Raw genomic sequence first — 20,781 nt, 5'->3', positions numbered from 1 at the left:
TGTCCCTTTAAATGTGATGGCCAGGACTCCCTTTGGAGTTCAATTATGCTTGTCACACCCTTGCTCCTGGCTCCGCCCCCAATGTCTCCTGGCTCCACCCCCAAAGTCTCCTGGCTCCACCCCCAAAGTCCCCAGATATTTCTTGAATTGGACTTGGCAACCCTAGACCTAGGGCATCACAAATGGTTGGAAACCATTCAAACCAAATGGCTGAACGGCAGGTTCAGCAGTTTCTCCTCTACATGGTCTGCATGAAAATTTGTGGAAGTTCATGTGATTCCTCAGTTCGGGTACATCACTTTGCAAACCACAAACCGCCCAACATTCATGAACTTTAGTTTGTGAGCCAGTCTGTGCCCATTCCTAGTTATAGAATCAATCAGAAAACTAAAAAACAGAACTGAAGCAAAACATAAATGTTAACATGCCATGTTAATTTATGCAAAATTACATAGCAGGATCCAATTTACAGCAAACTAGACACAGTACTGTAGACCACAGTCCCTAATAATTTGTCCAAGCAACTTTGTGAATAATGGGATTGACCCTGGCTAGTATTTGAATGGGAGATTTCCATGGAATGTCAGGGTTGTAATGCAGAAGCAGGCAGTGGCAAACTACCTCTGAATGCCTCTTACCTAGAAAACCCATTGTCACCATAAATTGGCAGCAACTGGGCAACACACATACACATTCTAATCTAGGGTCTTCAAGGCAATTAGACAAAACACAAAAATGGGAAGGAGGGTCAGTGAGGTAATACCAAATAGAAAAGGCTCCATCCATTGGTGGAAGACAGAGGTGGGGGGATTAAATGATAGGGGGATTAAATAATCTTTCTGGGAGAACATTACTTCATGTATGTATGTTCAAGAGCCTTCTATAGAATTTTCATGCTTAAAACTGTTATGAAACACATGAAGACTTGTGATGGGGGTCCCCTATGCTTTTGAGCATAGAATCATAGGCACACAGCCACAAAACACCAGAACGCTCTCCCAGAGGCCATAAGGGCCCTGCAGGATTTGTCTGCATTCCGCAGGGCCTGTAAGACCGAATTGTTCCAACAGGCCTTCGACATTTAACCGAGAGAGAGCTGCCACTGGACATCATATAGAGCACCATGCAGAGTACCGATGGTCACCATCGAAGTTTCAGAACCGCTATACTGTACTGTATTAAATGTTTTAAATGTATGAAATGTTTTAAATAATTTAAATATGTAATTATGTTTTATTGGTTTTTAGTGGAAGTGATGCGATGTTGTGAGCCGCCCTGAGTCCGCTTGTGGAGAGGGCGGGATATAAGCTTAACGTAATAAATAATAATAAATAAATAATAATAATATCTAAAAGTGTATAAATGCAAAGTATAATTATTAACAAAATATAGTTTTGCAATTAAATAGAGGAAAAAATTCTTCCATCATCGTGCACTTCTAGTTTGCATACAAAACAGAACCAGAATTTCTACCATTTTCTCATCAACAGCCACAGACTAGTAACACTGATTTGGAACTCACATCCCACATATAACCTTGGTTTGCCAAGGTTAGTACTGTCCAGGGCTTTTTTTGTAGAATTTGCAAATTAGGCCACACTCCCTGGCATTACCATTGTTTCACACAGGGCTTTTTGTAGAAAAGACCCAGCAGGAACTCATTTGCATATTAGACCATACCCCCAGATACCAGGCCAGCCGGAACTGCGTTCCTGCTCAAAAAAAGCCCTGGTACTGTCCATTCTGACTGACAGTGATTCTCCAGGGTCTCCAGTACAGTTCTTTCATATCAGCTACCACCTGATCTTTTTATAACGAGGATTGAACCTAGGTGCTAAGCAGATGCTCCACCACTGAGCCACTGCCCCTCCATAGCATACGATCCAAAGACCAAGAAGCCAATCCATGTTTGCCATGGATTTGGGTCACTGGACTTAGAAGAAGAAGAAGATATTGGATTTATATCCCGCCCTCCACTCCGAAGAGTCTCAGAGCGGCTCACAATCTCCTTTACCTTCCTCCCCCACAACAGACACCCTGTGAGGTGGGTGGGGCTGGAGAGGGCTCTCACAGCAGCTGCCCTTTCAAGGACAACCTCTGCCAGAGCTATGGCTGACCTAAGGCCATTCCAGCAGGTGCAAATGGAGGAGTGGGGAATCAAACCCGGTTCTCCCAGATAAGAGTCCGCACACTTAACCACTACACCAAACTGGCTCTCGATTAGATTAGACCCTAGATTAGGTTATGCTCATCAATAAATGTACAAATGGGTCAGCGAAAAGAGTAAATTCTTTCAGACAAACTGTTAGAACATTCCAAACCAGAAAGCATCACTCTTCAATCCCTCAAAGTTTGACCTCTTTGGCAGGACAGTTTACCATTCCCCCAGACAAGTTGCGCAGATCTGGATGGCCCAGGCTAGTCCAATTTTGTTAGATCCTAGAAGAGTTGGCCCATGGATGGGAGACTGCCAACGAAGTCCAGCACTGCTACGTAGAAGCATGCAATGGCAAACCACCTCTGTTCATCTCTTGCCTGAAAACCTTGTAGGGTTGTCATAAGTCTGCTGCAACTTGACACTTTACACACAGACATAAAAGCAAACTGAGGTTCATCTCACCACTTCTGCCACTTCCTGGGTCTTTGGTGCTTCTTTTTAAAGCTGGAACCCCACTATCATTGCAAGAGGAAGGACTCACTGCATGAGAGGAGGACTCACTGCCACTACGTGTGTATTCTTCATTCCAGCTAGTTATTCTAGCTCCCTCCGAGGCACACATCTTTCATGCAGATAAGCTGTGGTTTTAAATGAGCAAGGTCTGATAAAGGGACTTGTTACATCTCTAGTATGCATGGATATCTCTATAGAATCTCCTGTTTATCTAATTTCATTCCCCTCTTGTTTAAAACAGATTAATGCAAAATTAATCTTGTGACTCAAAACAAGACTTTGTCTTTCATGTCTAACACGTATTGCTCAAGGATGCCAACAACACATCTACTTCTTGGAAGCCAAAGAATGAGGGTGGTCATTAGCAGGTTAGCGGAAAATGAATGAGTACCTTTTATGGTACTTCACACGCATTATTTCAAGATACATTTAAGACATTAAAAACGCAAGGAGTGAGCCCAGCTTCCTCCCAGTGTTCACAAAATGTCAGATGTACTGAATGCCAACTCAGTTGACTGACCTTCACCCTCCCTCATTCATCAGATAGACTGCCCATCTTCAAAAAGAAACATTCTGAAGTCCATTATGTATGTTCACTTGAACACCCATTCCTTGCCTTATTTAACACGGCAGACAAAAACTTTTTTCTATGTTGAAAAACTACTTTGGAGCATGAGGGAGGAGTAGCCTTATGATGTCACAGGGAGCCAGCCAATCAGCAATGTGCACATCCAGCTTCAGCAGCAAACATGAAGAACAGGTTTCCCTTGGAGAGGACATTTAGGTCTGAACAAACATGGTAAGTGTTTTTTTTTTACAGTGGGCTCATTGCTCAGATTGTATATATCTACACACACCCTCAGTAATCCTTACAATGATCCTGTGAGGAAGGTTAGAGTTATTATTTCCATTTTGCAGGTCAGGAGACTGAAACTGTGTTGCATAACAGCCCATTGGAAACTCATGACAGGGGCAATATTTGAACCTTGGACTTCCAAAGTTTAAATTCCCATGCTACACTATCCCCTACAGTATGCAGCAACAACGTCCTTCCTTTTAACAGACAAAATACCACCAAAACCTTTCAGAGAGATTAACAGAGCTATCCTAAACAGAGCTACTGCCTTCTAATTCCAGGGATTTGGGAGGATCTAACTTTATTTAGGACTGCACTGTAATTCTCTTTCAGTTTTTCTTCTTCACTTTGGCTCCGGGCCTTGAGAAGAAACCAGCAAGATCTGTACATGGCTTACTGCTGTTTTTGTTTCCAAAGGGAGTTTTTGCCCAGCATGGCCTTGTGATATCATCACAGACCTTAATATGGCAAATCAACAAACTCTCCATCACCTTTATAAAAATGTAACAATCTGTGGATGTGCGTTTTGACAGCCATTTCGAGTCAGTATGCAACGTCCTTTCAGTAGGATTGCCAGACCTGTGTTAGAAAATACCTGGAGACTTTGGGGGGTGGATCCAAGAGAGGGCAGGGCTTGGAAAGGGGAGGGGCATCAGCATTGTACAATGCCATAGAGGGGCCTCAGCATTGTACAGTGCCCTTCAAAGCAGCCATTTTCTCCAGGGGAGCTGATCTCTGCCACCTGGCGATCAGTTGTAAAAGTGGGAGGTCTCCAGGTCCTGCCCGGAGGCTGACAACCCTGCCTTTCAGACTGATTTCCCCCTGAATGTCCAGATGTAACACAACAGCTTGCACAGTGGATCATGAACAAGTCTTTTAAAAGGTAGTATTTCTGAATCTTGTCCCTACTTTCATTCTAAGAGAAATTCTAGCAACGGATTGGCAAGGTTTTGCTTCCATAATCTTAAAGCTCTTTGTAGCTCGTCTACTCTACTGGAAGGGCTTGATCCTTTTCCAGTAGGATTACAAATCCAGTGGGGGGAGGCGCTGAGGGAGAGTCTTGAGCACAGTCTTTCCGTCCCAGCGGCATTCCGGAGGGGGGGGGGGGTGTCCCTTCTTTTCCGTCGTATACCCCCAGGCCCAATGACTACATCGAACCCGCCCCGAACACTATCCCTACCCGCTGCGGCCGACACCCCATACGTCTCCCTTCCACGGGTCCCGCAATTCACGTGGAGCAGTACAAGCTCCACCCACGGCTTCTCCAAAAACCCCGCCTTCCAGACGTTGTCCGTCTCCTATTGGCTGTTGCGGACGGCCGCAACGCCGACAGCGGGATGGCCCCTTTGTGACGCAACAATCAGCTGTTTGAACGTTCTAATTTCTGAGCCGAGATCAACTGGGGATTCAGCAATAACAGAAAAATAATAATACCAAGACTGCAGCCAGGGGAGGGAGGGTGTCCGAACGCAAGAGCAGCCGCATGCAGCTCACAATGGTGTATATCTTCTGAGAAGATCCGAAACGCCGTTCAAATCATCACCGCCGCCTACCACCTTCTCTTCCCCTGCATCCTTTTTGTGGGGGTCTTTTTTCTTTTTAAAGAACAGAAATCATTTCTATTATCGATCTTCAATTAAAACTACCTCACAGACTCTGCCTAAAGCTGGTGCTTAAAAAAATCTTGTCGGTTTTCTTTGTGACGTTGTTTACAAAACATTTGATGACATTAAAGGCAAGGTAAGCGTTCTCCCCCCCCCCCCCCCCCTAATTCTGTGCACCCGATTTCTTTGCCAACTTGAGGACCCTCTCTTTGTGGTGGAACGGAACACTCCTTGTGAATTATTATTATTTGCGCCTTTTCTGTCTCTGAGAACTATCCCTTTGCATGTCAGGCATTCTAATGGCTTGTGACATTCATTCAGCTTTGAGATCAGCTTTCCAGCTGGTGTGGCATATAAATTTCCTTTGTATTTCTCAGCTGGGATGCGGCCGGGAGCATCACTTTTAGGCTTCGGAATATGTTGTTATGGACGCGTTATGATTTCATTCTCTGGTTGGCAGGGAAATGGCGAATACATTACCCTGGGAGAGGAGATCACTAAACACTGGCGGGAGGGGGGGTAGGGGAGAGGGGGAAATCTTTGCTTTGTTGTGAGTTCCGAAAGAGTCCAGAGGCACCAAGCAGAGGCTCCGGGGCATTCGATATTGGGGGCGGGAAGGCTTGTGTTTACTTTACCCGCCTCATCATCATTCTCTACTTTGACTTGTGAATTAATGGAGGTGCGTAAAACGAGGGGGGGGGGGGAAGGGAACGTCTGTGGATTTTAAAACTGAGCCGTCTAAGTGACACTCACGGTTTCATTGGAAAGGCTCTCGGTATTAAACAAAGACTACAGGAGTTCGCCAGAGCCGAGGGCATTGCTTGTTTGTCACTGACTCTCCGTGAAGTGCAGAAAGAGCCTTTTGTCCTAGCTTGTTTTGGCGACCCCAAAAGGGCAGATATTAATAATAATAGCGACGGGGGGGAATCGAAGGAGGGAGGCGAGGGAAGGGCAGAGGCGGGCAGGCCAGCCGTTCCCTTGTTTGCATGGAGCATGGCTCACTGAGGTCATAGCAGGCGAATGGAAAATGTTCCTCATAATTAACTGCAGATCGGAGCGGCGGGGTGGCTGCTGGCGGTTCAGCTCTTGCAGAGGCTGGAGCTATTTTGAAGAGCCACTGCAGTCCTGCCAGCGACCGCTACGCCCGGGCGGGCTCTAGGATAAAAAGAGGCAGGCTTGGTTTGTTTTCTTGGGCGCTGCTGATCTCGGCCCCCTCCTTTGGGAGGGGGGGTATGGGTAGGATTTCTCACTCCTGTGACTATTTCCAAGGGGACCTGTATCAGATCGATGGCTTCTCTGGCGTTTTAAACTATAATATACATTCTACTGGGAGGGGGAGGGAGGAAACTCTTATCCCTGCAGCATTTAGCCTTTCACTGGAAAGGAGAGGCGCGCCGAGTAGGATCCGTCAAAAACCAACAAGCATGCACGGGACTAGAATCCCATTCATCTGAGACACTTGGAGGAGAGAAACTAGGAACAAAGAGCTGGCTTGTTCGAGTGGTGAGCAGTCATCCGGTTTGCGGAGCCGGGGAGAAAAATACCCGAGCCCGCTTAGTGGGTTTCGCCGATGGGTTGCTGCTTTCTCTCCTTCTACATTCCCTTCTTCTTTTTGCCTCTTTGTTGTTTGTTGCTTGGCCAACGGGATAAGAGTTTCAGGTTGATCTCTCTTTTCATTGGCTGCCCGGGACTGGAAGCCTGTGGTGACTTTGCCGTGATTTGCATATGACATTGAGGCGTCACCAAGGCCCGCCCTTTCCAAGCTTCCCCCCCCCCACCCCACGCATATTGAAGTTGTCCTCCGCTGACCTGTGCGAAAAGCTGTCACGGATTGGAGCGCCGAAGATCGGTGCGTTCCTTGGACGATTTTGTAGGCAGGGAGAGGCCTGCGTGGAGTCTGGGAATATTTTGATCTGGGTGCCGCTGAGCAAGGAAGCAGGAAGGTCGGGGCGGCTCGGCCAAGCAGGGCCCTGCGAAGGACGAGGGACTTATGTTGGTCACCCTCGCGCCACTAGCTCCTCTGCTTTATAAGGAGCTTTGCAGAGAGTTCGGATTTCAGGCTCATTCCGCGCGTTATGTTTTATTTACTTCCTTGCTTAAAATGTTTATAATCTGCATCCTCTGGTTTTAAAAAAAATTACCTGTAGTTGCTCAGAACAATCTTTATAGATATCCGCGGTATCTTTATATAGATCAACGGTATTTTTGTAAAGCACAAAAGATCCATTAACAGCCGCAGACAGCGTCATTTCCTATTCAAACAGCAGCGGGTTATAAATCATTATCTCAGATCATGAGATGTTAATGTATAATTCAGGGCCAGCCCTGCCAATAGGCGAACTTGGCAATTGCCTAGGGTACCAGCCTTCTGGGGGCATCAAATTGCCCCCCCACTCATGCAGGGTCGGATCTAGGGGGCAGAGGGGGCGCTTCCCCTGGGCACTGCTGGACGGGGGCAGCAAATTTAGTATGGAGTCCATATGATAGAACGGGCCCATACAGGGGTGTCATTTTTTAATTTTGCCCCCTCTCAAAAAACATGCAGATCCAGTCCTGCCCCCCCTGACTCGGTGATGTTATCAGTGCAATGGGGGGGGGGGCAAAGTTAGCCTTGCCTAGGGTGCCAGACAGTCTAGGCCCTGGTATAATTTCAGAGTGGGCACAGCAAGAAAGCAAAATCTTCCATGTGCAAAAATGCAGGTTTTCAATGGTTGAGGTTTGAAAAGAAAAGAATTCAGAAAATGTTTTGAATGATCTAAATATGTGTGTTTGTGCATATACAGACTTATGGGCAAGCTACCAAAAACATATTTTATACTTGCCCAGAAGTGTACACACACGCTCACATTTCCCAGTTCTAGTTCTGGACTACATTGTTGAGTCACCAAGGGTGCCTTTTCTGCATTGAGGTGATCATGAATTGCCCTTCATTAGCACATAAAAACCCCTTTGCTCTCCATTGTTTGAGTCCAGAAGTGCCTTAAAGACCAACAATGATATAAGCTTTGGAGAGTCAAAGCTTTCTTCATCAGAGGCCAAGGAGATAGGAAGGGAGTTTGGACTGTCAAAATCTTATTGGTCTTTAAGATGCTACTGAACTTGAATTTTGCTCTTCTGCCGCAGCCCAACACAGCAACTCACCTGAAACTTCACTCTATGTTTGGCATTTTGTGTCTCTCTTAATGAGAACAACAATGAAAACCTGTCAGAGCCTCCTACAGTTGTAACTAAAGACAACATACACAAGATCATTCCCAGGAATTCATTCAGTCACTTTGCTGATACGATCCTTTTTTGGCCTTAGAGTTTGGCTAGTTTGGGTGAAAAGCAGGTTGGGCAGTTCTATTGCATGCAGTTTTTTTTATAATGTCTGCTGCTGATGTTCAGCTGACCTGTTATTCATCATAACTAACTGTGATTTATAGAGGTAACAAAAATGCCAGAGCCATCAGTGTGAAAGTTGAAATGCCTGTTGAAGTTGAAATATTATTGTGTGTATTAAAATTGCCTGTTTCCAGCTTGCCCCTGAGGCTGTGAGTGCTAGGAAGTTACTCGGATGGATTTTTCTGTATGGACAAGTGTGATAGATTCCAAGGCATCAGGAGCCCTGCAGATGAACTATATATGGTTGTTGCAAGGGGGAAGACTCCATGTTTTGAAAGGCCCCTCCCTTCGCAGTCATGGATCAGGGAAGCAGACTGCAAAGGTTAACCCTGTTCTCCAGTCCCAAGGCAGGGCTGCCTAAAGAAGACCTCCTGTTTTTGGTCGTTTCAGCTGGATGCAGGGTTCCACTGCCATTCATGGGCCCTAGGGATGCCAGTCTCCAAATGGGGCCTAGGGATTTGCAGAATTACAGTTCATTGTCAGACTACAGAGATCAGATCTTCTGGAGAAAACTGATGCTTTGGAGGGTGGACTCTGCGGCATTGGACCCCACTGAGACGCCTCTCCTTCTCAAGCGCCATCCCCCAAATCTGCAGGAGTTTCCTAAACTGGATCTAGTAACCCTATCTCTCCATCCCCCATGAGTGGTCAGAGAGGACCTGCTTGGGAAAAGAGTTGGGGGCGGGTGGAGAGAAGATTAAGCCTTCCAGCTAATTAAAGTTTTAGATGAAGACATTAGAATCTCTCACTAATTATTAGGTCAGAACCGTCAGATACAGGTTAGGCAACAATGTTGAGTTTTTGGGTTATTTTTGCGCAGGAATCGTAGTTCAACAGAAATTGATGAAGATCCTCCTCACAGATTGAGTTTCCAGGTAATGACATACTTCTTTGCAGTTGATTTGGTTAGCACTGTTTCCACCTCAAGGCCTTTGGTGGAGACATTTGAGAAAGAAATCACAAGTATACGTTGGATTTGTATATGATGATATTGCAGTGGGGGCACATGGTGTTCTTAGATCTATTCTGGAAGTTTTTCCTTCACTTGTCTTCAGTGCCCATTCTGTTCTGAGGTGAAATGGGGTTTTAACACTGGACAAGCGCTGTATAAGTAGTTATTTTTTGCTAGAGGTGCTGCCCTTGTTGACTACAAAACAACAACAAAAAGAGCTACTTACTCCTCCCCGCCTAACATGTACGGTTTTTATGTATAACTTCATTTCTCCCCCACTTCCTGACTTTACTTAATAGGATTATTTAACAGGATACTTCTCAGAAATCAACAATAGTAATGTTTGTTCCACTGGAAGAAAAGAGAATAGTTTGTTTTATCATCTGTTTAATTTTCCCTTACAAAAAAGAGAGAAATATGTCAAGTATACATGTCAAACTAAAGTACAGCCATCTATACAACAAATTTCATTCAATGCAGAAGACCAGTGTCTAGTTTCTAAGATTAATGTTGCTGTAGCAAAGGGTCCTTTTGCAGCTGAAAACTCTCAGTGGGCTATTGTCTTCTTAGCTGCTTTCCCATGGAGGTTTTGCTCTGCCTTTGCTTCCAAACTGGAGGACTTTCTTTTTTAGCATCCTCACAAGTTTGCTCTCTAATTGCCCACTCTGCAAGGTTTTCATTGTTTTGCTTCAGTCTTTCCCAGTCTTCTTTGATATAGTCTTTTTTGAAAGAATACAATCCAAACACATTTGCATACTATCTGAATAGAAAGGTTTTATTTTCAATGGTCCCACCTGCATCTACATGCTTTTCCCTCAGCTGCCATTTCCTCTAACACGGGAAGACTTTTGGAGGACTTTTTAAGAAAAAAAATTAGTAATTGCCATTGCACTGTAATGCAGTAATATTATAGCAATCTGTTACTAAAATTTCCTAGTGCCCTTGAACTCCCAGCTTTCATTTTAAAATGTTGGTCTCTATCCCTTTCCAGTGGGGAAGTATAAGGGGAAAGGTGCAGGTAACTTTTGTCTAGCTCTCCTGAAAAAGGATGAGGAATAGAAGCTGCAAGAGCCTGATGGGAATTCACCCCTGGCTGATCTGGTGGATGTTCCATTGTCTCTGAGAATGCCTCTGCATTTGCTATGGCAATGAAAGCAGCATGGAAAATCATTGCCATGTAGGTTCTGCCTTGTCTGTGATTCTTTGTTGTTTTTCTCCAAAATAGCAGGGTGAGAGGAGCCATTTGTATGTGGTGACTGGTCTTGTAGGTAGGCTATATATTTGGGTTCTACAGTGGTTGTGAAAGATTGTGTCTCTTTTTTGCACATACCTGCTCACTGGCATTTTTTGCATGGGGATGCGTAAACATAGTAGCCATATGATTGGTTGCCAGGTGCCTGCTTTGTCAAAGCAGTTTGGCAGGGCTTATGTGTTTATACAGCTTTAGTGCAACTGAGAAAGTGAATGAGATGATCCTTCCCAGCACCTTTGCCCTTGCCCACAAAACAGGAAACTTTCATGAGATTTTGATACCAGCTTTGAAGCCTGAGCATATTTATTACCCCATAGAATCAAGAGCAGGTGGAAGGATTTTGACATTAGCTAAATAAATCTTCCAGGGGCTGGGGAACAGGTTTCAGTACTGCTTCTGTCTCTCCTAACCAGAGACTCACAAAACCAGAATAAACTATACAAAACAGTTCAGAACAAATACACAAATTGGCACAAGATATCAGTAGTCTGTTATAAAATATTTTTTTTTAAAATTGAGGAGTATGCTGACAATTAAAAATATGTAAACTGTTCTTCCGGCCCCTAAAGAAATCACACACTGAATAATCAACGGGGACCACGAACGTTAAGTGTTGAAAAACATCATCTATACATATCATAAACTAGTATTAAAAGTCTGTTGTTTGCACAGGCCTAGCCTAGGTTGCACCTGTGGTATTATCCTTCCAGTGACGTCTCAGTCTCTTTTGTTCTTATGTTCTTAGGTTTTCTTTCAGAGGAAGAACCACTTGACTGGGAATAGAAGGGCTGTAGAGCTGCAAAATATGTGTTGGGAAATACCTGGAGATTTGGATGAAACCTGGGAAGGGTTTGGGAAGGGGAGTGATCTCAGTGGGGTATAATGCCATAGACTCCACCCTCCAAACCATCCATTTTCTACAAGGGAACTGCTGCTGGAGATCATTTATAACAGTGGGAGATAATTTGTAATGGCAGGAGATCTCCAGCTATCACCTGGAGGTTGGCAACCCTAACAGCTGCCCAGGGAAGGGGGTCATCCTGAGAGTCCACAGAGCTGTGCGTGAAATAAAATCTAGAGGAAATCTTTGGCTACTTTCACACACATTAGATAGCGCACTTTCAATGCACTTTGGTAACCATTTGCAACTTGATTTTTCTGTTTGTGACAGGAAAATTCAGTTGCAAACAATTGCAAAAGTGCACTGAAAGCTTTTGTGCGGGAGGTTGTGACGGGTCAACAGCATTTGGGTGGGTTGACAAGTCTACGTGTGTATTGACCTGAAAATGTGCAGATAATATGTGGAGAGAAGAGGGGGAATTGTACCCACTGGTCTTACTCCTAATTTCCATAGGTTGATTGAGAGTTCTGTACAGAACCTGTGCATGCTGTACCTGGTCGGGTCAGGACCATCCAGTGGGTGCACTGCGTAAACCACCTGAGCAGCCCATCCCTCATCTTCCCAGGGGTTAATGAAAGACCAGTGTGATTTGAGGGGAAGACAAGAGAGATATCGAAGGCAGGAAGTTCATACTGTCAGGGACTGACAAGACAGCCAAAAGCATGGGACAGTTCTACTGTTATTCTTCCAGCTCAGTGGCACCTTAAAGGCTAACAACATTTATTCCAATGAGGGTTGCCAACTCTGGGTTGGGTAATCACTGGAGATCTGGGGCATGGGGGTAGGGAAGGGAAGGACCTCAGCAGGCTATAATGCCATTGCTGTCCACCCTCCAAAGCAGCCATTCTGTCCAGGGGTCTGAAGATCAATTGCAATTCTCGGAGATGCCCAGGCCACACTTGAATTTGGCAATCCTAATTCCAACCAAGCCTTTTCTGAGTCAGAACATGTTTGATCTCTGACTCATGGAAGTTTATGCTGGAATAGGTTTTGTTAGTCTAAGGTCCCAAAGGACTTCTGTTTCACTTTGCTGTTTATTGCATTGTCTTTTCATATTTCAAATTGTGAATGTTTTGGAAGGCAGCATATAAATACATTTAACTAAGAAGCAACACGTTGCCCAGGCATTTCACGCAGTCTGAACAGGGCTGGTGTTTGTAGCACATAGCAGCATTTCCCAGGTTGCTGGCAATTTAGGCACACTTCTTTTTCTGTTATAATAGTTACCCAAATGCAAGACAGTCTTTTCCATTTATGCCATGAAAAACAGGGGTTGTTTTACATTTGCATAGAAATTACAGTTATGTCCAGCATTTTTTTTGTGTATAAATTTTTTAGGAGGGTCATATAATCAGAGGCATGTTTCACAACTATGCTCAAACAAGGTTTGCTTCCAGAGGGATCAAGAATTGCTAATCCGCTGTACATCTGCATGTGTCACTGATCTGAGCATATCTCTTGAGACCAGTAACTCATACAGAGATATAACAGGCAATCTCCACCGTAGATAATATTGAGTCTCTGTATCAGCAGTAGATTCAGTCTCATCCAGTAAAGGGATATGGCTGAATTACCTGCCTCCAGCAGAAGCTATCTGAAAGAAGGAAAGGACAAGGGAATCACACAGAGATGCAGCAGGTACATCAGTACTTAGGGATTGTAGAAATCTTTCATTATTGCCTATCGCATACCGGGTTCGTTTCAAGGTGTTGGTTCTTACCTTTAAGGCCCTATATGGCCAGGGGCCTGCATACCTGAGGGACCGGCATTTCCCACATGTTACCCGGAGAGCACTTCGGTCTGGATCACAAAATCTGTTTACAATCCCCGGCCCTAAGGAAGCCAGGCTCATGTCAGCTAGAGCCAGAGCCTTCTCTATAGTGGCCCCAAGCTGGTGGAATGAGTTGCCGAAAGAGGTAAGGGCCCTGCGAGAGCTCATACAGTTCCACAGGGCCTGTAAGACGGCACTCTTCCACCAGGCATTTGTGAACTAGACTGTTGGCCACTACAGTTTATAGCAACATGTGAACCACCACTAACAATCTGCTGTATAGTAGTTGCAGAGAGGAGAACTTAAAATCTGCTGTACAGAGAATTATAAAATTGGAAAATGTAAGATCATGGCATTGAAACATTTTTTTAAATGTATTTTATGTCTATTTTACTTTATGTTTTATGGTTTTAATGTTGTACTATTACATTGAATCATGCACAAGCATGTCTGTGTGAGCCACCCCAAGTCCACCTCGGCGGGGAGGGCGGGATAAAAGTGGAATTAAATAAATAAATAAATAGTTGAATTTCAGATTGCCCCTACAGGAGATTTTATGTACAGGAACATGTATACTAGCAACCTCTTTGTGGGGGAGGGAAAGCAAAAAAGGGGGAAGAAAGTCTTTGTCCCTCTGCAGTGTAATCCCCTCTTGCTGTGAGCAGATGGTCCCTGCTAGGCCTATCAACATACAGTCTGAGCTGTGTCCACTTTCCCATATGCACAGAAAGGATTGGGGGGCGGGGAGTGCATACCAGTTATTTCCCATTGTCAGGTTCCAATTCCTCTTCTCAGCCATCAGTACCTCCCTCTATAATCCTAATGGGCAGGACTCAGCTTTTTGGCCAGATTCTCTGTTTGCATCCTGAAACGGTTCCCAAAGCATGTGTGAATTTTCACAAATAATGGTTGCCAAGCTGACCAGTTAAGAGTCTGAGCAGGGCTGGCACAAAGCATTTTATTACCCCAAGGAAAGGATGTCCATGTGGATAGTCTTTGTGTTACCATCGGCCAAGTCCAAGCCAAGCATCTGTGGTGGCATCTGACATCTACCACATCATGTGGCTGGGAGCTAGCCCGGTAGTGTGCCCAGCAGAAAACAACTGCTTTGGAAGGTGGACTCTATGGGTTTGTACTCTGCTGAGATCCCTTCCCTCCCCAAACCCTGCTGGCCCCAAGTTCCACTTCTAAATCTCCAGGTATTTTCCAACCCACAGCTGGCAACCCTTGATAGAAGTAACATAATGTGAAATCTTAGGGGGGAAACTTATGGGAAACTGCTAGTTACATTTTGAGCAGTACTTTTTAATTATGAAAGCTCTGATTCATTGAGCTGGTGGAATAATAGGTTTATATCTGCTTCTTAAAAGGTAAAAGTGGGTGAGTGCACCACCAAAACCCAAGTTTTGAATTGGGTGAACTTAATATCTGTGCAGATCCTCATCTCAGTATGATTTGGAATTATAAAGAAAAAACATCTATGTTATATGTTCTCTTAGGGGTCATGTAGTCAAGCTTGTTTCTGCCCCAGACCTCTCACCCCTCAAATTAAGGATAGGAATTTGTGTGTGGGGGGACCCTTTAGAGTGTTCGACCAGGCTTTGTTTCCCAACACAGAGAAAATTGCCTGCGCTTCTTGTCCTATTTACATCAATGGGATTTAAGCTACTTGCAACTTGGAAAAGTCCTCACTTTTCCAATGAGGCATGACTAACTTTCTAGTGTGTATATCTGGCATTCCATGCAGATGCAAGTCAGATGGGAAAAGAAGCACACTTCCTTTCTTAATATCTTTATTAACATTTCTGTGATTTAACTCCAGCCAGAATTTTCTCCTTTCTGTAATGCTCAGCATTTGGCAACTGATGAATCAGACCTGTGGCAGTTGCTGGGTAGGCATGGACTGTGAGCTTGTTGGAAGCAGAAAACAATGCGCTGGAACCTGCATGACATTTCTGGCAGTTTATTTATGGATTGCACGGGTCCACGTGAACCTTGAGCAGGCTGCAGTGAAAGCCTGAAGCAGAGTGCATGCCTCGGGGTCCTGAATCTGACCTTGATTATTCATATTTATATTAATCATGTGTGAATGTGTGCACATCACATCTCTGTGTGGTTAGACAAGTTAGCTACTGAAAAACACATGCCAAAGGGTTTTAAGATGCAGGGTGAAAGGATTTTTTAGTCTCCTTTTATGGCTGTTGATTGGTCATTTGTCAATGGTGTGGTCCTGCCTGTTTGGTTCAGAGCTTTAAGAGTTAAAGTTCAATTCCTGTCCCTGCCACTAACTGTGTATCTTTGAACAAGCCATTTAATCCCATTAACCTCCATGCCTTATTTTCTCCTACTTTAAGATGATTACATTGTAAACCTTAATTTTCCACACATCCATCACCTGAAAGTCCTTGTTATCCAGCAGGGATGCCTGATATAATGCAATGCTTTGTATAGCAACTCTGCATTGCTCTGCTAACTATCAAGAATTGTAGCTAAAAGCTTACACCAGAGAGATTGCCTGAGTTGTGGTTTGGCATTTGCCAAGCTTGTAAAAATTATATAGATCTCAAATTGCTTTTTGTTGTTGTTAACAAGGGGATGATATTGTTAGCTGAGCCCAGGTCGGGGAGCAAACAAATTGTCTCTGCCCCTGACTTTTTTGAACACAAGCAAGGGATGCTTAAACTTCATCTAGAAAGCCCCTTCTGAATGTAGGCAATTGTCTCTTAACCATCTTAAGTAACAGCCATCAGTATTCCTATCCAAAATCCATAATCCTCTGTTTATGTAAAAATTCATACTCTACTAACCAAAATGGCACAAAAGTATGAAAACTTTGGAATTCTCCAGGATTCTTCATTAGGTTAGGTATTTTTTTTTTAAGTGAGGTGGCAGGGAAATGATATTTCAGATGTTCTCCCTTTTTAATCCCCCACTTGGATAAAGAGTTCTGGAGTACTCAAAAGCTTGCATACTTTTTGAGTCATTTTGTTTGGTCTTAATAAATGCCAGAATATAGATTTTGCTTTTGAATTTTTCTTTGGACCAATGTGGCTACCTGGAACTTCTAACTACTTCTGTGTTCAGTATATTTAAATTACTACCGTTTGTTACAATAAGTGATAACACAGAGTTTTACCTGTATTGTTTATTTTCTAAAGCCTTTGTAACTGAGAATTTATTATGGGAGAACCGCCATATCAAGTCAAATTTTATGGTATAAGATAAAATCATAGAAGTCCAACAATGGCTATGGTTGCCAGGTATGAGTTGGGAAATACTTGGACATTGAAGGGATTTGGAAAGAGACAGGACTTCAGCAGAATACAATGCCATAGAGTCTATCCTCCAAAGCAGCCATCTTATTTAGGGGAACTGTTCTTGATTGTCTGGAAAACAATCATAAGAGTGGGAGATCTCCAGGCGCCACTTGGGAGGTGGCATTCAATGACTGTTCACCATGATGACAAAATGGAACCTCCAGCATGCCTCTAACTGAATACAAGTTGATAAGGAAGCAACATAGTGGGAGCTTTACCCTTTGTGCCCCCTGCTGTAGGTTTTCTTGGACATCTGGTTGGCCATTGTGGGAAACAGGATGTGGGGCTAGATGTCATCTTGTTCTGGATTAGCAAAATCTTTTGTTTTTAGTTCTCAGTCTACACCCATGTCCAGGAAAGGATTACCAATTCTGTGTTGGATTAATTTCTGCAAATTTGGTGTTGAAGCCCAGGGATGTTAGAATTTGGAGAAGGGAAGGAACTCAACTGGGATATGAGGTCATAGGGTCTCCCTCCAAAGTTGTCATTTTTCTCCCAGGGAACTGATTTTTGTAGTCTGGAGATCAGTTGTAATTCTGAGACAACTCCAGACTCAGTCTGGAAATTAGCAACCATACCAGGGGTCCATGAATACATTTGACTGGTCATCATATCTTTTAATCTGGTGAGCAGTAGCCCCAGCCCACAGACAGGAGGGGGCATTTGTGAGTTTGCCCACATTTCAAAATCTGTTGTGGGCAGAGAGAAATCTCTTTGCTGTGGAGTGCCTCTGGATTTCATCATAATGCCAGCAAGAGGACTCTTCCTCTCCTTTCAGGAGATGCCTGGCTACAAACGCCAATCAAAATTTGTAAACCTTTTATAACTTTAATCCACAGCTGGTCCTTTGTGTGGTGTAAACTGATAAACATGAAGACATACATAAATACACAAAGCTGCCTTAAAGATTGCTAGTCTGTCAAGATCACTATAAACTACTCTGACTGATATTGGCTCCATCGTCTTTCACAAAACTTGCTACCTGATCTTTTTTAACAGGAGTTGCCAGGGAGTGAACCTGCGACATTCTGCACACAAAGCAGATGCTGTACCACTGAGCCACAGCCCTCCCCCATCTGTCCTTATTGGCCTTGTTGGGACATGCTTGGGTATTAACCTCCAAACCTAAACTCAGAAATCAGTACAGAGACACCAATTTAAATCTGTTAAACTCATCTAAATTAAGGCCTTGTGTTCTATTAGTTAAAGATTACCCCACATTGTGAGCAGATAAAAGACAAAACTCAAAGGATACAACTTTCATCTTGGACTATGGGCACAACCTTTTCTTGCACAGTTCTGACTGAAAGAAATGGGAGTTACACAAGTGTACTTCTGTGCTGTTGTGCAACTCATTTTTAGTGAGATTGTCACAGCTTGGGTCCGACTTGTACAATATCTAAGGTCAGCTCTTTACTTCATACACATCGTCTGAGGTGTGAATGACCCAAGATTTTGAAGGAACCAGGTTGAGACATTAGCACCTTAAAATAACTCTTTTGTCTCACAAGAACAAAACCACTGCAGCTTTAAAGATCTGCACTCAGTGCAGAAATTTAGTTTTGTTAATTATTATCCATTCTCTCTTTTGTAGTACTGAGACCACCAGTCCAATTGTACGAGTTCAAGCTTTTTGACAGGGCTCAGTCATTCTGGAGGATATTGTGAAAAGAGACCTGGTGAAATTTCAGTGCAGTGTTGCTGGGCATTACATGATGAAATCGTGCAAACTTCTGCTATTGGCATCCTGCAGTATATATGACACTCTGAAGGGCAGCTTGGATTACTGAGGGGTTACAAGTCTAAAATGGAAATTTACAAAAAAATAAGGATGGGAGAATAATTCAGAACCTTTGCTTTGAGGAGTGAGTAGCACTTGGGTGATTTGAGAATATCCTTGCTATTAGCAGCATTCCTTGCAAACTCTGGCTTTATAGGGATAATCAAGGATTATCTAATCACATTAGAGATTGCCAGCCTCAGGAAAGGCTTCCAGAGGCTTTTGGTTTTCTGTGCTGACTTGCAGATGTTCCAGGCTATGCTGAGCTGGTCATGTGGATGTGCCATCAAGTCCTGAATTCAGATTTTGGCACCCTACCACTTTCCCAGATTTAACAAAGACACCAGGAAAAACCAGTGTGTGATACATATCCATGTGACCAACTCAGGACAGGATGACGCAACTGCAAGTCAGCAGGGACGTTTTTCCTGAATTGAAATGGGATTTTTTTTTTAAAAAAATATCTAAACTACCTCTCTGCCAAAGACTCCTGGGGCAGTTTCCAAGCAGGATCTAGTTAAAACATTACAGTTTACATTAAGACACCAAAAGGAAAAAGAATAGGAACTCATAAACAACCATAGCCAATAAATGGCATACTACACTGACAACATCAGGTAAAGAAAAAAAACCCTCTTTAACCAGAAGTCTGGGGTTTTGTTTTTTTTTTTAAATCTTGGACTAGCACCGAAATGCTTGCAAGATCCAACCCCTATCAGAGCTGCTGTGGAGGGAATTCCACAGTCAAAGTACTACCACAGAAAAGGCCCAGTTTTAAATAGTTCTCAAAATAAGGACCTCAGTGGTAAAACACGAAGTGGACATCAATCTTTCTATTAAAAATAAAGCTTTGTCAAGGTTTGAGTCACTATGTATAATTCTGGAAGAACTGTGGAATCTCAGTCTCTAGAAGAACAGGAAAAAAATCATAAAGCACAAGAGTATTTTATGAAGCTTCAGGGAGATAAGAATCAGTGTTTTGTAAAACAGATCTTGTGAAACACATTTACCAAATAATCTGAAGGCAGCAGACTATCTCATTTATTAGGCAACCATAGTGATCTTTAGCTACTAGACCTTTAAACATAGTTGCTGGCAGATTTAGAACAAGAAGACAGAACAACATAAGAAAAGCAAAATTAATGCTGTCAGCTTTAAAAAAAAAAAAAAAACCAGAGATGAACTTCCAGGATTTGAAGAATGCTGAGCTGACCTGTCTCTCTAAGGGGGGCAGACTGGAGCTTCTGTTCGGGGTAGTAAAGGGCAAATTTTTGCCTTCTGCCTACTTTTCTCAGTGAGAAATTAGTCCAAGATATGCACAGGAAATTTTGAGGTGATTTACCTTGGCTAAAAGGGAGACGCCGGGGGGGGGGGGGCTCCTTTGAGGGATCCCTGGAGAAGAGTTGCATATTCATCATCTGCAGAAGCTTACAGAGTCATTTATTTGACATAAGCTTGACAAGATCCTAATCTTCTTTGAGACTGCTAAACATCTGATGCTGTACGAGACCAGTGTTGATCTGGATAACCTTAGAAAAGGTACTGATTGTTATCTACCATTCTGGGACTATTTTAAAGCAAACAAAATAATATTAGAAGGTGGGAAAGAGAAAGTTTGAAAGCTTGGAAGCAGAAGAGGAGAAGGGGTAAATTTTGGACTTTGTTAAATTAAGGACAGTATTAAAAATTGGAAAGGAATTTATTGTTTTGTCTACCTGCGGTCGTGGAGTGAAAGCATCATCGTCAGAGATCTGCAGTTTCTACAGTCAACACAGGAAATACGTAAAGTATCGTGAGACTTTGTTACCAGTGAGAACGTGACTTGGGGCAAGCATAGCAGGAAGTAATTATTGAAGAACTGGACCTACTCTAGGATTGTATTACCATAGAAAAACATCGGCGGCCATTACTGGGAGGCTAAATTAAAAAAAAAATTAATATCTGAGTCTGGGAAGGCCGGAGGACGGCGAAATTAGGCTCATTTGAAAGGGCAAGTTCTAATCTATCAAACCTGATAGTTAAAATTTAATTTGGTGATATCAAATTTTTCGCTGTTTTTAATGTCAGAGTCAAAGGTAACCCGTGAAGGGCTGCCTCATTGGAGAAGATGCAAGATCAGTTGGAAGCAATGAAAGCTAGGATGATGAAAGGGGTGGAAAAGATGATAAATGCTTGCAAAAAAGAACTTTAAAAAGATATTGAGGACTTTAAAAAAGAAATGGAAGAGCTTAGAAATGAAACAGTGGTGGTGTCAAAAATGCAGGAGGTAGAAGGGAAAGTTAAACTTCAGGAT

The 20,781-nt window shown here is 43.3% G+C and overlaps 1 protein-coding gene across 3 annotated transcripts in view; it reads left to right on the top strand.

Moving 5' to 3' along the window:
• The first annotated feature begins 4,824 nt into the window (after positions 1–4,824).
• TP53INP2 (tumor protein p53 inducible nuclear protein 2) overlaps positions 4,825–20,781 on the top strand; it is a 58,342-nt gene continuing 42,385 nt past the window's right edge. The window contains exon 1 of one of the 3 annotated variants that reach the window (XM_060230980.1): positions 4,825–5,267. The gene's annotated coding sequence lies outside the window, so the exon portion shown is untranslated. The remainder of the gene's footprint in view (positions 5,268–20,781) is intronic. The other 2 variants (XM_060230979.1, XM_060230981.1) reach the window with 2 other exon arrangements.

Source organism: Heteronotia binoei, chromosome 2 (assembly GCF_032191835.1).
Source record: "Heteronotia binoei isolate CCM8104 ecotype False Entrance Well chromosome 2, APGP_CSIRO_Hbin_v1, whole genome shotgun sequence".
Taxonomy (NCBI): domain Eukaryota; kingdom Metazoa; phylum Chordata; class Lepidosauria; order Squamata; family Gekkonidae; genus Heteronotia; species Heteronotia binoei.
This window is presented reverse-complemented; position numbering and strand designations above follow the sequence as displayed.